The sequence below is a fragment of the Lampetra fluviatilis genome, chromosome 30 (genome assembly GCF_964198595.1).
Source record: "Lampetra fluviatilis chromosome 30, kcLamFluv1.1, whole genome shotgun sequence".
Classification (NCBI taxonomy): Eukaryota; Metazoa; Chordata; class Hyperoartia; order Petromyzontiformes; family Petromyzontidae; genus Lampetra; species Lampetra fluviatilis.
The window spans coordinates 10,940,598-10,956,871 of NC_136304.1; the positions used below are offsets into that span (position 1 = coordinate 10,940,598).

The following is a 16,274-nucleotide window of genomic DNA, read 5'->3' on the forward strand; positions in this document are numbered from 1 at the left end:
TTTTTTATTTTACCAGGTAAGGCCCACTGAAATCACGTAGCTATTTATCAGGAACGACCTGGCCACAAATGATAGCTCAACGAAGTGGACATTTAAAAAACTCTTTCTTAACGTGGAGGGGAAAACCGCAGAACCTGGAGAAAAATCCACACGACCACAGGGAGAGAGACACGCAAACTCCAAATATACAGCAGCAGGCGTCCGGGTCGGGATTGAACCCCACGACCTCCTGTATACCAGGCGAGGGAGTTAACATCTCCTAGCCACCGTGAGCCCCAAGCGACGAGTGCGAGGCGACATTGTTTACGCGCCGGGGAAATCGTCGCTGCCTGAGCAGGCTCACGACACGGCGCCCGGCGAGACCCTTCTTCGCTCGGCCGCCTGACGAGCCGTGAGGTCTCCTCGTTATCTTTACGCCGAGTGGCGGCATCCACAAAACGGTCACGGCTCCAGCGGCGGTGTCGGCGCCTTTCCAGTTGTGGGGTCCAAAAGAAAGTCGCAGCCCCCCCCCACCCACGGCCTGTGAAGGCTCGGGGCCCACGCTGGCAGCTCGCGCAGCCGCTTTGGAATCAGAATCGGAAGCTTAGTTTAGCCTGGAGAAATCCGATGAGCTATGAAGCTCTTTCTTTTTCTTTTACATCGGCCGGGCGGCCCCCCCCCCCCTCAGTGAGCCTCCGGCGGTTTGCGTCGGCGAGAATTTGACTGCCCTCATGTTTGCAACAAAAACAAAACGAGAACGGGCACCCGCCAGTTGCTCCTAGCCCAAGTCTCGTCCCAACCGTCAGACACCCCCAGCCCCCATCGGGGTTCTGTGTCAGTTGGACAAAAAAACCAAAACTTTTTTCCCCCTCCACCACGCCGACTCCATTGCAGGCTTTGCCGTCGCTGCTACCATGTTGACGGCGGCTTAACGCGGCGTCAATTGTAAGGGTCGCCTCTGAACATTGCGACCAGCGTTGCGCGTATTGGAGCACGCGGACGCCGGACGCTGTTTTTGTTTTTTAGCCCGAATTTGCGAACTGTCTCCGCGGTGTCTCGATTTGCGTTGCTGGCGGCACGCAAACGACGTCGCTCTACCGACCGCCGCGCGGAGTAACGACTCGACAGGAGGGCGGCGCAATTCCACCGTCGAGTACAGCTCCTCTTCGTCGTCATCATCAACATTACCGTGAGCCTTGGACAATCCACTGCTGGAGGTGTTTAAAACGTCAGCAACCCGTGCCGGCCTTCATAGGTGCTGCTCGCTGACAGCACTTGCCCCGACGGTCTGTTAAGGCTACACGGGGGATCTTTGTCTTGTGATTGTTCAGCAGCACAGATAGTGTGCCTTTATTGACAGCTGTACAGGGGAGGGCCTGTGAAGGTTGGTGGGTGGGGCGGGTAGGGAGTGGGGGATGGAATGAGACCGGTAAATGTTCAACTTTGTCTGCCGAGTGAATAATATTGACGAGGTCTCCTCGGCAGGGCATGCCTCGGGGCAGAGCGCGAGACGACGACGTCGCTCGACGACGTCACGGGGCGAGACACCTGGGGCCAGAAGGGCACATCTTAGCCACTCGCTGGCACCGCCGCGGTTGCCTTGTGTTGACATCTCCTTGTGGTGGATCACGCAAGCGAGTCAGACGTGTGCAGCAAGTCGCGAAATCGTTTGATTGCACGTGTGTACGTTGAACCTATTCCACGGCGCACGTAGACCAACGTGCGTGCGGTGCAGCAGATACCCCCCCCCCTTGCCCCCACCGCTTCTGTCTGCGCCGTGAGACTGCGGAGAGGCGCTCGCTCGCGTGGCCCGGCCGTGGGGGGGGGGGGGGGTCGAGGGGGGGGGGGTGGTAAGCGGCAGCGCGGTTCGAGCCGCGTAACCTCCCCGGTTAATACTGCCGGGCGGTGTACGGCCTGTAAACAGCTCTATGCACACACACACACGCCTAAGTGACAACATTGGAAGGTAGTCACTAACATTAGCTTTACAAGTCAATTAGCCCCATTTGTCGACATGTATTGAGTAATAAAATGACCCCGGGGTAAGAAAAATCGGCTCAATAACTTCGGTGTTTGTAAATTACTCCGGGCGCGTTCACCACAAACGCGCCTCTCTCTTGCCTGCCTCGACCTGCACGTACACACGCACGCACACGAACACGCGCGGAAAAAAACACAAAGACAAAGATCCCCCCTATATCCCGTACAGGCTGTTGGGGCAAGTGCTGTTAGCAAGCACCTATGAAGGCCGGCACGGCACACGAGGGGGTTGGTGGCCAGCGCCACGCCCGGCCGCCTTTGTCTCCCCAGTGGCGATGTTTACACACTGCACCAGGTACTCAATTGAGGCCGAGTCGACCTAGAGGAGGCCCAGGACCGGTTCAGATATTCTTCTCCGATGTTGGCCTTGAGCGGGAATCGAACTCTGGTCGCCGGGTTCATAACGCAGCGCGCTAACCACTACACTACCTTTCCCCACAAACACGCACGCACAAGAACACGCGCACGAGCTCGTGCGCACACACGCGCACACACACGCGCACACACACATGCACACAAAGGACTCACTTTCACCCTGGCCAGACTGTAGGGGCAAGTGCTTTCAGGAGCCCCTTATTAGGGTCTAGCCGGCACCGTACGGAACACGGCAGGGGGCGTTAGGGCCACAGAACCACACCCAGCCACCTTCGTCTCCTCCGCTCCCGCCGACACAACGAGGCCCGCAGGATCGGTCTGCAGGAGGGCTGCCCCAGCCTCCGATGTCGAAGGAACCGACCGGAAATAACACCCTGGGTCCACCGGGTTAGTAAGACGGTGCGCTAACCGTGGCACTCTGCGCTCAAGCCCACGTGTGCACGCTCGCGCGCGCGCGCGCGTGTACTCCAATGCGAGCACGCACGCGCACACTCGTGCGTCCCAGGTGTCTGTACGCGATTGTCAACGTGAAGCCAATTTTGTGCAAGGGGAGAGTGGGCGGGCGAGCGGGCGGGAGGGGCGGTGGAGGGAGGGAGTGGAGTGGGGGGCAGCGAGGCCACGTCGTTCGTGGGGGACGCAACGTCGTGCAGCTACAGTCGGCCCTGTACCTAACGCCCTGTGTTTATCCAGGGAAGCCTCACCGAGTCTCCACTGGATTATTTTTTAACGAGGGGTCCCTGCAACAACAGTGACATTCTTGGCCAGTTCCCATCGCTGAGCGTTTGTGACGTTGACCGTGGCCCTGCGTTGCGATCTGCTGTCGAGCCGTGGCGTCGTGAGCCGCTGGAGAGATCCCTCTCTCTCTCGCTCGCTCTCTCGCTCGCTCCCTCTCTCGCTCTCACGCATTCAGAAATTGCGAGCGGCCACCATTTTGAGCCCGGCGAATCAACGTTTTCCTTTTTTTTACGCACGTCGCAAAAAACGTTGCCGCGTCACTAAAGCAAGACTGCCACGCGCGCCCTGCGCGCCGCGGCCGCATTGCCACGGACAGATAACAGCGAGCTGCCGTCTTCAAAAGGGACATCGGCGTGAATGAAAATCATTTTTTAAGCACCACCGTCTGAAAAATCCATCTGTAGTCCACGCGTGCTCAGGAATTCCGTTACGCGCGCATAATGGAGCACACGCGCGCACGCATGCACGCGCACACACGCACACACACGCGCACTTTCCCTTCACACACTCCGGTCTTTGTGGTGGACCACAGATGGTGCGGCTCTCCAATCGTGAGCTGCGTCAAAGGCTGTGAATCATGGTTGGGTAGTCCATTACATGACGGTCCCTAGGATGCGCTGGGGTCCCCCTCCGGCTGTGGGTGGCGGTGAGTTGGGACCGGGGTGATGCGGGGGGTGGAGAACCATCATCTGCGGTTTTGAAAATAAAGAGAGCCGCAGTGCACGCAAGGCGGCACATCGACGTTCAGCAGCGCCGCGATGTCCGCTGAGTTCACTTCTAGCCCCCAGGATGGAGAAGGCTTGGCATGAATGTGCCGTTCCGTTGCCATCGCCTAACGAAATCGTTCAGCGTCCTCCAGTGTAAATAAATATCCTGATCCTGCGTTCCCGGGTAGTTTTCGAATTTCCCGTCCGTTTCACTCGCGCGTCAAGGGGGACGCCGCTGTGCGTCCGTAGAAACGTCGCCAAACAAGTTGGGGGGGGGGGTGGGTGGTTGGCGACACGCAGAGTAACGTTCCCTATCGGTTTCTCCCGCGCAGGAGAAGTCTGTTACCTAACTCCGTTTTTTTATGCTCGGCGGCATGAGCGACGCACCACCGCCACATGGTGGTGCAACACAAAAAATTATTTTTTTGGGTGGGGGGCTCCCCCCGCCCAGCCCCCCCAAAATGTACATCAGCTGTGCTCGCAGCGGCGGTTCACGTCACAAAGTAAAAACATTCGTTTGGAACTCGGTCAGCGGAGCGCAGGGTTCGGATCGCCAGCTCCTTGCCCGCCGCCACCCTCCATCCAAACAAAGCCCCCCCCCCCCATGTCCCCCCTCTTATGTCCCCCCTCGCTTCTCCCCCCACTTGCCCCCCCTCGTGCCCCCCCCCCCTCATGTCCCACCCCCTCGTTCCCCCCCTTGTGTCCCCCCCTTGTGTCCCCCCCTTGATGCCAAATCAAGCCGCCACATTTGCAACTCTGATATTACAAGTGAATTTTCCAAGTGGAGTTCATCCTTTCTTCGATTGTTTGATTTATCTGCCCGTGCAACTTCCTCCGTGGTTTTCCACCGTCGCTCACCCCGGCAGTGGAAAGAGAGCGCCCACACCTCCGGGAATCCTTCATTCGAGCGTCCACGCCTTCGTCTCAGTATTCACGAGGATGCCAATTAGCACTCGTTGTCCCAAACCTGAGGACTCCTTCAGTGTGTGTCTTAATGAATCAATCGCCGAACACCGAACTCAAATCGCTCCACCTCTCACATCTAGTATTGCCACAAAAAATGTAACTTGATAACGCTTCACTCTTAAATGCTCGCAGGACATTGCAAATGTATATATCGCGGAAGGCATATGTGGTTTTAAAATTGTTCTTGGAAGAGTGTGTAATTCCTTGGATACGTTCCAGAGCTAAACTGATTGAAGTCTGTCGTGTGCCATTACACAATTTTTATTCCGTTGCTTCTTCCAATCCTTGAATTCAAATAGTTTAGAAAAATGCATTTGTTCCTCGCAGCATTCTGCTCCAAGTCCCTGCTACTGACAGACATTGACGTGCGTACGTGTGTGTGTACGTGTGTGTGTGTGTACGTGTGTGTGTGTGTACGTGTGTGTGTGTGTACGTGTGTGTGTGTATGTGTGTGTGTGTACGTGTGTACGTGTGTGTGTGTACGTGTGTGTGTACGTGTGTGTGTGTGTACGTGTGTGTGTGTGTACGTGTGTGTGTGTGTACGTGTGTGTGTGTATGTGTGTGTGTATGTGTGTGTGTACGTGTGTACGTGTGTGTGTGTATGTGTGTGTGTGTGTGTACGTGTGTACGTGTGTGTGTGTACGTGTGTGTGTGTGTGTGGAGCGGTAGTGTAGCGGTTAGCGCCCTGCGCTACAAACCCAGCGACCCGAGTTCGATTCTCGCTCGCAGCCACCACCAGTGACGATTATTTGAATCGGTCCTGGGCCTTCCCTAGGTCGACTCAGCCTTCAAATGAGTACCTGGGGCGGTGTGTAAACATCGCCGCTGGGGCGACAAAGGCGGCCGGCGTGATGCTAGCCACCCACTCCCTCGTGTGCCGTGCCGGCCTTCATAGGTGCACACTAGCAGCGCTTGCCCGAACAGTCTGTTAAGGCTATGCGGGGGATTTTTGTTTTGTGTGTGTGTGTTGTACGACGATTGCGTGGCGAATTAACAACCGTGCACGGGGCGCAGTGGCTCTCAGTCTTCTTGGGGCGGCGGTCCCCAATCAACACCGCTGGATCCCCCTCCCGTAGCCGCCCGTGTGAGCTGGGCCGTATGGAATTCGGCAAAAAAAAGAAACACGTTTGTTTTATTATTTTACTTGTGGGTTGTTAGGTGTCCTGGCCGGGCACCTACGATTAGCGGGGTTGGCTACATTCCGGCGCGAAAGAAGTTCACCGTACCTACATACGTACACACATACCTATGTAGTGAGTTCAATTGAGTCGCAGACGTACTCTTTGGAGGCAACACATTTATTAACACCAACACACTAACACAAAGGCCACATTAACTGCCCCTTTACCAGATAGCAACCTACGGTCGTGGACCACCAGGCTAACTACACTAATGACACTGGGAGTAGCTACAACGGACAGGACCCAAGCTTGGGTCCAGGTCCACGTGTTGGTGACTCTTCGTGGACCGTAGGACGTAGATTCTTCAGGATAACAGCAGCAGCCGGTCGCTCTCGGGGACCCGGCTTATATGGCCCCTCCCGTGGCTCGCTCCGCCCTTGACCACGACCACCTTCGAGAATCCCCCAGTGGTTTCTCTCCTCACACGTGATCGCCCGCCAGCCCCCTACTTGGGGGTTCCTGTGGAGACTCCACCGATCACGTGTCCTCTGGGGTCGACCAGAGTGCCACGGCCTTCGGTAACCCCATTCCCCTGGCCGGCACCCTCACCCCCCTATCCTATAGGGGTCGGCACTGCACGCCGAGCGTGGTGCCTTCATCACAGTCGGTCAGTGCTCACCGAGCCCCGCTAGGGTCGCTACTGCATCCACATTCAAGTGGTGTCCGTGATGTCATGACATCGCACGCCGTGCCTCTCTCAGGCCGGCTTCACACAGTGACATCCAACGATGTCACTACATCTACATACATACGTACACACACACCTCCATACATACATACCTACACACCTCCATACGTACACACATCAACCGCACCGACCTCGAGAACCACTCTTCGTTGTTTGTGGGAAGCCGGGATGCGAACCCGGAATGTGAATGCTCACTCGCTCACTCAGTGCTCACGTCGTGGAAGAAACGTTGACCCACTGAGCCACCGGGCCATCTCGATACAGCAGCACCGGTTGTTTAACTCGTCGCGGCGCACAGAGGTGCAGATGGATTCCCGGGCCGGCCCTTCGCTTGTGGGACGACGGGCTGGGCCCGGCTGTGCGTGGGGTGGTGGGGGGAGCGAGCTCAGGGCGAGGGTGGTGGGAGCCATCGGTTTTCGGGGTTTGGGAAGGCGCTCACCACGCAGGGGAAGGAGTGAGGAGAGAGTTGGGCCACGCTTTTCACGAAGGCGGCGGTCCTCGGCTTGTTGCACCGCGCGTCGATTCTAAACTAAAACTGTCAGCTCTTCTTTTTTTTTTGCAGGTTAGGCACACTGAGCGATATAAGCTTTGTTTCAGAAGCGACTTGGCCACAAGAGGATAGCTCAACCAAGTGGCTTATCGTCGTGTGGAAATGTATAGCAGGCAAATACTCGAAACGCACGGGGGAGAGAGACACGCAAACTCCAAATATACAGCAGGCGTCGTCAGGGTCGGGATCGAACCCACGACCTCCTGCGTTCCAGACGAGGGAGTTAACATTCCTCACCGCCTTGGCCCATCTTCCCACATCGAGTGACGCTGGGAGACCAAGCGATCGCCCCTTCCTTTCCACTTTTTCTGTGGCGACGTCGCCGGCTGGGGTGGGGGTTCCACAAGCGATGTGACGCAATTGCGCGTCCAGCAGCGCATTTTTAAATCTTGACGGTGACTCCTCGAAGCTGCGGAGCATCCCTGTGAAGATACGTTTAACAGTTTCTCCAAAACCCTGACCCCTTGCTACAGAGATTGTGGTCGTTTGTAACTTATAATCCATCCGGATCTCTCACAGAGAAGGGCAGTGTGAGAGAATGCTCCGCAGAAGCGGACATCACCGAGCTAACTCTGAAAAGCGTTTTGCCACCATCGCTGCATGTGATGCTGTTGCTTAGCCCAGTTCTGCTGCACGAGCTACTGCTACGACACCACTCTATACGTAATCATAATTAAGCATCCCCCATTCATCCTCGTAGATTATCAGGGCTTTTAGCGAGCGCCTGTTAAGGCCAGCACGATACTTGACGGGTTGCTGTGACCGGCACCGTACCCGGCCACCTTTGTTTCCCACCCCTCCACTGGGGTTCACAGATTTCAGAAGGCCGTGAAACAAAACCGAGCAGGGGCTGTGGTTGTAGCGCAGCGTTTAAGCGACGACACCGCCACTCCTCGCAACGCGGAGACAAAGATCCCCCGTGTAGCCTTAACAGACTGTTGGGGCAAGTGCGGTTAACCTATGAATGGCCGACACAGTACACGAGGCCACCTTTGTCTCCCCAGTGGCGATGTTTAGACACCGCACCAGGCACTCATTTGAGACTTGAGTCGGCCTCGGGGAGGCCCAGGACCAGTTAAGATCATCGTCACCGGTGTTTGCCTTGAGCAGGAATCGAACTCGGGTCGCCGGGTTTGCTGGCGCGGCTTGCTAGCCGCTGCACCACCGCTCCCCCACTCCTCGCAACACAAATACACAGACCCGTGCGACGCAACCGAAACGTTGGGTTTTCCGTGCCAACGCATTTTGGTGCACGAGGCAACTCGTAAACAAGGGGCCTCGGTGGTTCGAGGCGGCCGCCACTTTGAGGTTTATTTTCCTCCCCCTTTGTGGCTGCGATGGAGAAACCTCCTTTCTGAGGCACGTATATAAAAAAAACTGAAGAAAAAAACACACGAGCAGTTGAGGGCGCGCGCAGGCCCAACAATCTCCGGGTAATCGCTTCCACATGCGAGCTGCCGCCACTGCGGCCTGCTCATGGAAAGAAGAAAAAAAAACCTCTTTCCACAACAGGAAGCCCTGCTGGCGTGGAGAGCGTGTAGCTAACCACAGGGAGCTGAGCGCCAAGCCAATTGAAATCTAGGGAAAACCGCCAACTTCCTTTAACAATGTTTGGTTTTTTTGGAGAAAGCGATTTGCACGCTGCCCGCTCCGTCGCCGCTCTCGCTCCTCGAGCCGCGGCTTTCCGCTGTTGCCACATCGTCGCCACGTTACCTCGTCACCTCATCGCCACGTTACCTCGTCGCCTCGTTACCTCGTCACCTCGTCGGCACGTTGCCTCGTTTCCCAGTCTCTTGGGGAGGGGTGCTAAAGGTGACCTCCAGTGTCACGAGCACCGCGTTGGGGCCAAGCCGAGGGTGGGTGCAGTCGGGGGTGGGAGAGACTTGTGGCTTTGTAATAAGTAAGAGTGATGGGGTTAAACAAAAGTTACACAATTTTGCCAAAATGCATGCCTTGGTTTGTGACTGTGGCACCGGTGCAAACTTTGTTAACGTGGGAACTGAGATCCTTGGGTCAGGGTTCGGGATAAGGCTCTGGTTGGGGTTACGCCTGCGGTTAGGTTGGAGGCAAAGGATATCGCTGTGCTAGAAAGGGAGGGGTTGCTTTGGGTTTGGCTCGCGGCAAAGATTGTGGTTAAGATTTCTTGTTTTTTCTAAAAAAAAAATTACCTTTCATCAGGAAAGAGCAAATTTTAAACAAGTTAAAAACCGTTTCTTTTTTTTTTACACACCACTATCCCTGTCGATCAGGGACCGTGCATGTTTATATTTCGAGCAATGTCGCTGCAGGCCAAGAGAAGGGAAGTGTCGCGGTAGTTCAACAACGGCGATCAGACATGTGTGCGGTTAGCAGCGCACCTGGCCCCCGGTTCCACTCCATCTCCCGCCGCTGCCCAGCCGGTCGACGCATTCGCTACACGGGCGCACCGTCGTTTGCTGATGGCGCTGCGGTTAAAGCGTGGGCATTTGAGCGGTAACCGATCCGGTCGGCGTGGGTGTGAGAGCCAGGCCTGGGTGAGGGGGCGGCGTCTTATCCGGAGCGCCGTACGACCCGGAGAGTACGGTCGTCCTACTTGTCCACCCACGGCGAAATGCGCGGGGCAATGTGCGCAGCCCGCACGGCCCACGCGGTAGCCACATGGCCCTGAGCGAGAACCCACGCTCCTCCCACGTTTGGTGTGTGCGTTTAAACGGGTACCGGGACACGGTTACGTAACTTTCCGTGCGCACGCCGTACGCGTGTGTCCAGCGGCGGGCCTGTGTGAGTGTGGAAGCTCCGCGATGAGGTCCGGATCCGTCCTGCGGTATCCCCGAGTTCACCACCATCGTTTCCCCTCTGCAAAAACATCTTCGTACTCTATAGTAGGTATGTTTACGACTCTCCACGTTGGCGAGGTGTTTACTACCTCGCTTGGTTTACAGGAGGTCGTGGATTCTATCCCGACCTTGACGCTTGCTGTATATTTGGAGTTTGCGTGTCTCTCTCGGCGTGGTTGGGTGGATTTTTGTCCGGGTCCTCAGGTTTTTCCCTGTACATTTAGAATCAACATCAAGCATTTAGAGTATTTGGCCACTATACATTTCCACGTGATGATAAGCCACTTCGTTGAGCTATCATTTGTGGCCAGGTCGCTTTTGAAAAAGAGCTACGCAGCTCAGTGGTAAAACAAAAAAAAATTGCATGTTGAACTTCATGTATGCATGTGCATGTATGTATATATGCATCCATATGTATGTGCGTGTATGTGTAGGGATAGAGGAATCTTTGTGTACAGTGGCGGTTCACACGAGTGCGGTGTCGCGAGAAGTGCCGGTCTCCGCAGCCCGGCGCGTCTGCCGGCACGTTCCTACGACTCGCGCTCGCTCGCGTGCTCGCGTGCTCGCGTGCGTTCATGCTCACGTGTCCACGTGCTCGCGTGCCCACGTGCTCGCTGCGTTCGTGCGTGCGCCCACACGTTAAGAGGCGCTGCTTTCTGCTCGTACCGAGGCGCTGGCCGAGTCGTCCTTTTCCGGCGAGGGAAGCTCCAGTTACACCGGCGGGTTTTTTTTGTTTGTTGCGCTCTCCTCTACCCCCCTCCCCTGGGCCCTGCGAAACTTCTGAGACAAATTAGAGTTTTGACGTTTTCTTGGCCCGAGGCCCTGGCGCAGCGGTGTGTGTCGCGGATGCGACTGGGTCGGCTCGTGCTTTGGCAGATCCGCGGGGGGAGCCGGTGTGGCCTTACATCTCATGCTCGTTTCGTAACAATAATCTCACGGGGGGGGGGGGGGGTTTGCAAAAGTGACGTAGAGGCCCCTTCTTATAGCTTGTGACAACAACAACCAACAACGGTGGTCGTGTGTTCGTATCGGAGTCCAAACTACGCGTGTATTAACCACCCATGCCTACACGCTCGCAGGTCTCTTGCAAACGGTAATGAACCTCCAGGGGCTCTCAGCCGGTTGAATGAAGAACAATCAAATTAATCAATCTGCGCGGTCAGTTTATGAAGGTGCTGCCCTAACCAGGGTTCGCAATTAAAAGAGAGGAACGCTGCCTTCGTTTGCAACTTCTGGCAGCGGAGCACTTTTTGTCTTGCGGTGAGCTCGTCGCTGAGCGCCTCCAGACACGGTGCGCGTCCTTGAGAGGAGCCAGCGATTCCGTGTCTCTGCTGCGACGTGGCCACATGGGCGGCACCGTTATAATGCTGATCGCGCGCCGTTATCGCGCCGTTTCTGAGCGGTTGACGACGAACCGCTTTCTTGAGCTGAGCGGCTGAGCGGTACAGTGAAACAGTACGCGGAGCGATAAAATAATGCAGTGGCTGCGCACCCTCGGTTATTTGTCCTGCCATCTCACTGGGTGTCCGTAGTAGTAGTACATCGTATCTCGCCACACTCTCTCGTTACATGATTTAGGCAGAAATTTCTTTTGCTAAACGCGTTTTTCGCCCAAAGTGGCCCACAGGACAGCGGAGGACCCTGGGTCACTGGCTGGTGGTCACTCACGGCATGTAGGCCTCAAGGAGGCCCACAGTGGCACCCCGGAACAACTACTGGCTCAGGAGTGGCTATGACCCTGGTGGCATTGTGCTGGACACCAACCACTACCACCACCACAGCAGGTGCCTTCGGAGGCTTTGGGCCATAATGACATCAGCATGGCAAAGTTTTGCTCTTATTGTGTCCTGATCCCCCTTTATGGAACTGTCACCATCATAGAGCATCACCCAGGTGGTGAAGAACGTCCAGATTTAAATGCCTCATTCGAGACGCAAAACATCGCACACCGCCCGGCTTTGACATCCCCTCAAGTCACAGTGGTGGTGGAACCATCAACCCCATCACGTGACATCGTTAACAGGACGACCCGCAACACGAGCCACAGCAGCGCCATTGTTTCCGTGCGGCCCAACCGCTAGACCGTAGAGTAAGCCACCGTCGTCTGCGCCTCTTCATCGTAAATCGACACGAACCGAAGCCCTCTCGCCGTGGCCAGCAGCAGACCTCGACATTGGCATCGAGCTCCTGAACCGCATCGCCGCTGCTGTCATGCGCAAGAATAGAAACGCTTCTTGTGCCCGTGATGAAAAGGCTGAGGCTGCCTTGTCGCTAAATGATAACACGGGTTCTTATTTTGGCTGGGGGTGGTGGGGGGGGTGAGTAGGAGCCTCGGGGTGGGGGGGGTGAGAGTGGTGAGGGGGGTGACGAGGCGTGGAGGGGCAGCTGTGGCGATGTCTCGGAAGCGTGGCACGCGTTCAGCCTCCGCTGTTGGGATGGCCGCCCCCCCCATGACCACCGCTCGCGTCCCGGGCACCTGCCCCAGGGCCGGTGCACAACAGCTGACGGTGCTGCACCTGCCCTTGGCAAGAGAGGAAGTGGTGGGGGAGGGGGGGAGGGGGGAGGAGAGGGAATGAGGGCGGGAGGGAGAAGAGGGGAGGAGAGGAAGGGAAGGGATGGAGGGAGGAGATGGATGGAGGGAGGGAGGGGGAAGGATGGAGGGAGGGAGGGCAAGTGGTTGGGCCACTCAGACTGACACAGTGGCACAGAGGCGCCACTGTGTCACGCACGGCGTGAGTGGAGCGCAGAACCTCCCGGCGTCTCCAAGTGGCCATGGTGGATCCCCGCTGCGGAAGCGGCCGGCGGTGAGCGGTCCATCCCGTTGGCCGTCGCACCGTTGAAGGACGTTTGTTTTGTTGAATGGGATGTCACCTCCTGCTCAAGCTGCTGAGCTGCGTTACTCGCAAGCGACGTGCGCTGCACGCGCAATTCCTTGGCTCTTTGGGAGTTGAGCAAATCGTCGGTTCACCCAGACCGTGTTGCTGACAAATGTTGTCCCAGTAGCTCCCGTTTGAACCTCTGTCTCTCTCCTGGGCCCAGCTACAGTTTGCTCAAGGATTGTGGCGATGCTGCTGCTGCTGGTGGTGGGTTGGCAGTGGCACACAAGCACGGATAATAACCCTGTTATGGCCTTGAAGGTTAAAGTCTGTGGTAGGTGACGTTTTGGGCAATGGCTCTTCTGCACAGTGCAAAGAGAGGCCAGAAAAGTGAAAAATTTCTCATAACGAAAGAAAGAGTGGGGGGGGAGGCTTTGGTTTCGAGCTGACGTGAACACAGCCACAACTCCGAGTGAAACAATTCACACTGAGCCGTGTCATCCTCTTGCTTTGTGGAAAACCTGTGTGCGTTATCACCACTTATTATTATTACCACGACTACTCCCCTTTATTTAACCAGGAAGCTTCACCGAGATTTAAATCTCCTTAACAAACAGCGCGCGAGGCTAGAGAGAGGGGTGGGCAGAAGGAGTGGTGTTTGGTAGTGGAGTGTGTGCCACTGCGTGACCCGGTAACTCCGACAGTAAACATCCGCTCGCCGCCTCGACGACGTCACCCTCCTGCCGCTACAGCATCTGGAGGAATGGGAGGTGGAATCCATGGCAACCGAATGTGAAATTGGTCCTGTCCCATTGGACGAGGCAAAGCGAGAGGCGTCCACTCGGGGAGCCCCGTGGCGAGTCGGCACAACAACCTGAGCTGGCATGCTCACACGTGGTGGCGGTGGTGCTGGTGCTGGTGGCGGTGGTAGTGTTGGTGCTGGTGGCGGTGGTAGTGTTGGTGGTGACCGTGGTAGTGTTGGTGGTGGTGGCCGTGGTAGTGTTGGTGGTGGTAGTAGTGCTGGTGGCGGTGGTAGTGCTGGTGCTGGTGGCCGTGGTGGTGCTGGTGGCGGTGGTAGTGCTGGTGGCGGTGGTAGTGTTGGTGGTGGCCGTGGTAGTGGTGGTGGTGGTGGCGGTGGCCGTGGTAGTGGTGGTGGTGGCGGTGGCCGTGGTATTGGTGGTGTGGCCGTGGTAGTGGTAGTGTTGGTGGTGGTGGCCGTGGTAGTGGTGGTGGTGGTGGCTGTGGTAGTGTTGGTGGTGGTGGCCGTGACTGTGGTAGTGCTGGTACTGGTGGCGGTGATAGTGGTGGTGGCCGTGGTAGTGGTGGTAGTGGCCATGGTTTCCACGGGTGAACTCAGACGCGTTGCTCTTCCATATCTGACCGGCCACATTCACGTCAATGAACTACCTCGCCTGGTACACAGGAGGTCGTGGGTTCGTTCCTGACCCTGATATCTGCTGTATATTTGGAGTTTGTGTGTGTGTGTCCCCCCGTGGTCGTCCGGATTTTTCTCTCTGGGCCCTCTGGTTTTCCCCTCTACATTTAGAATCAACATCACTTGTTTTTGGCTGCTACACCTTCCCGCATGATAAGCCACTTTGTTGAGCTATCATTTGTGACCAGGTCGCCTGTGAAAAAAGAGCTACATAGCTCAGTGGGCTCTACCTGGTAAAATAAAAAAATTGTTTAATTTAAGCGTTAACTGCAGCGGATCTCAGCCCGCGAGGTCGCGCCAGGGCGGAGAGCGGCACGGATACCATGCAGGAGAAAGCATCGAGTTGCGGTGACAGCACACCTTGAAAACACAAAACACGAAACACAAAACTGCCCTGCCACTGCATCGGCGAGAGGCGTGGATGTGCCATCTCTCATTATTTGTGGCCTTAAAAATCTGGTGGGGGGGGCTGGGGGGGTGGAGCAGTGGACTTGATTGGGGGGCCCCAACACCAACAGTGTGCCCGTGCCTAAAGCTCCCTTGCTGCACAATTGACGTGCAGTCAATGTCCGTCGCACCGTTTAAACCCCTCGTGGAAGAAAAAAATCCATCGGTGCACTGCACAGTGCTGCCTCTCTCCCGCGTGCATTGCTCTCCGCCTTCCCCCGTCAACGCCGCGCGCTGACCGGCGCGCCGAAGTACGGTCAAACAGCGCCCACGATCATCCGCACGGTGCGGAGGGGCCTATGGCCCGGCAGTGTATGGACAGTCGGGGTGTGCACGGCGTGCATGTGGCAGGCGTGAGCCGCGGCGTGGGATGAATGCATCAAGGTGCCACGCGTCACGTGACGGAGCTACGGGGTCAACGCGCGTACGCAGACCTGCTGAGCGACCGCAAGGCGCCGGCCCACGTGTAGTCTGGCGAGGCCGTTGATCGTCTCGATGCATCGTCTTTGCTGGCACGGGGGGCAGTCGTGCTGGCTGCGCATGAGCACAGGCAGTCATTCCCTGCTTGCAGGCCTAGCTAAACCATCTAGTCTAAACCAAACTATTTATTTAACAATAGCAGAAGCAATGTGGTTCAGGAGATAGATTTTATGCTATTACCAGGTAAGGCCCACTGAGTTGTCTAGCTCTTTTTCAGAAGCGACCTGGCCACAAATGATAGCTTAACGAAGTGGCTTTTCATCATGTGGTAATGTATAGCAGCCAAATACTCTAAAACCCGTGATGTTGATTCTAAATGTGGAGGGGACAACTGGTTGTCTCGGAGAAAAATACACACGACCACGGGGAGAGAGACACGGAAAATACCAATTTACAGCAGGTGTCAGGGTCGGGTTTGAACTCACGACCTCCTGTATACCAGGTGAGGTAGTTAACTTCTTGCCACTGTGGCGCCTACCTGCATGTGCAATCAATCGATGTTTATTCGTTACACGGAAGGTTTGCAGGGCTTTTAATAGACGAGCTGGGAAAATCGGTGACTGCAGGGACACACACGGGCACAGCCTCGACAAACTCAAAAGCACACGATCGAATCGTCGCCTCAAATCGTGACTGCTACCTCCAGTAGCACGAGTTTGGGGAGGGTTGGAGAGCGATGGTGGTAGTGGGGTGGAATCGTGATGACCAGAGAACGCACGTGGTGCCAACTCTAAAGGGGCAGCACTTCACCCTGAGGAGGAGGAGGCGGAATGGAGGAGTGGAGGAGGACTCCGTCGTGGTCAGGGGGTGGGGTGACCACGGGCCTCTGCACGTAAACTCATCCTCCACCAATATGTTAGAACCGTGCCATGCAAATCGGAATTACGTTGATCTGCAACCAAGAACTTTGTAACATTTAGTTTCCATCTGTGATAGCCACAGGGATAGTGTTGTGGGGGGGGGAGGTTACTGATAAATGTGCAGAACCAACTGTGAAGCTATCGCCTCGCTGCTCCAGGCGTCTCCGGGCAGCAACCCAGCCCTCCCCGAGGCCAGGGC

At 56.3% G+C, this 16,274-nt stretch overlaps 1 protein-coding gene across 1 annotated transcript in view; it reads left to right on the top strand.

Moving 5' to 3' along the window:
• Positions 1-16,274, top strand: part of LOC144943270 (sprouty-related, EVH1 domain-containing protein 2-like) — a 51,341-nt gene that overhangs the window by 25,395 nt on the left and 9,672 nt on the right. The gene's annotated exons all lie outside the window — the stretch shown is intronic.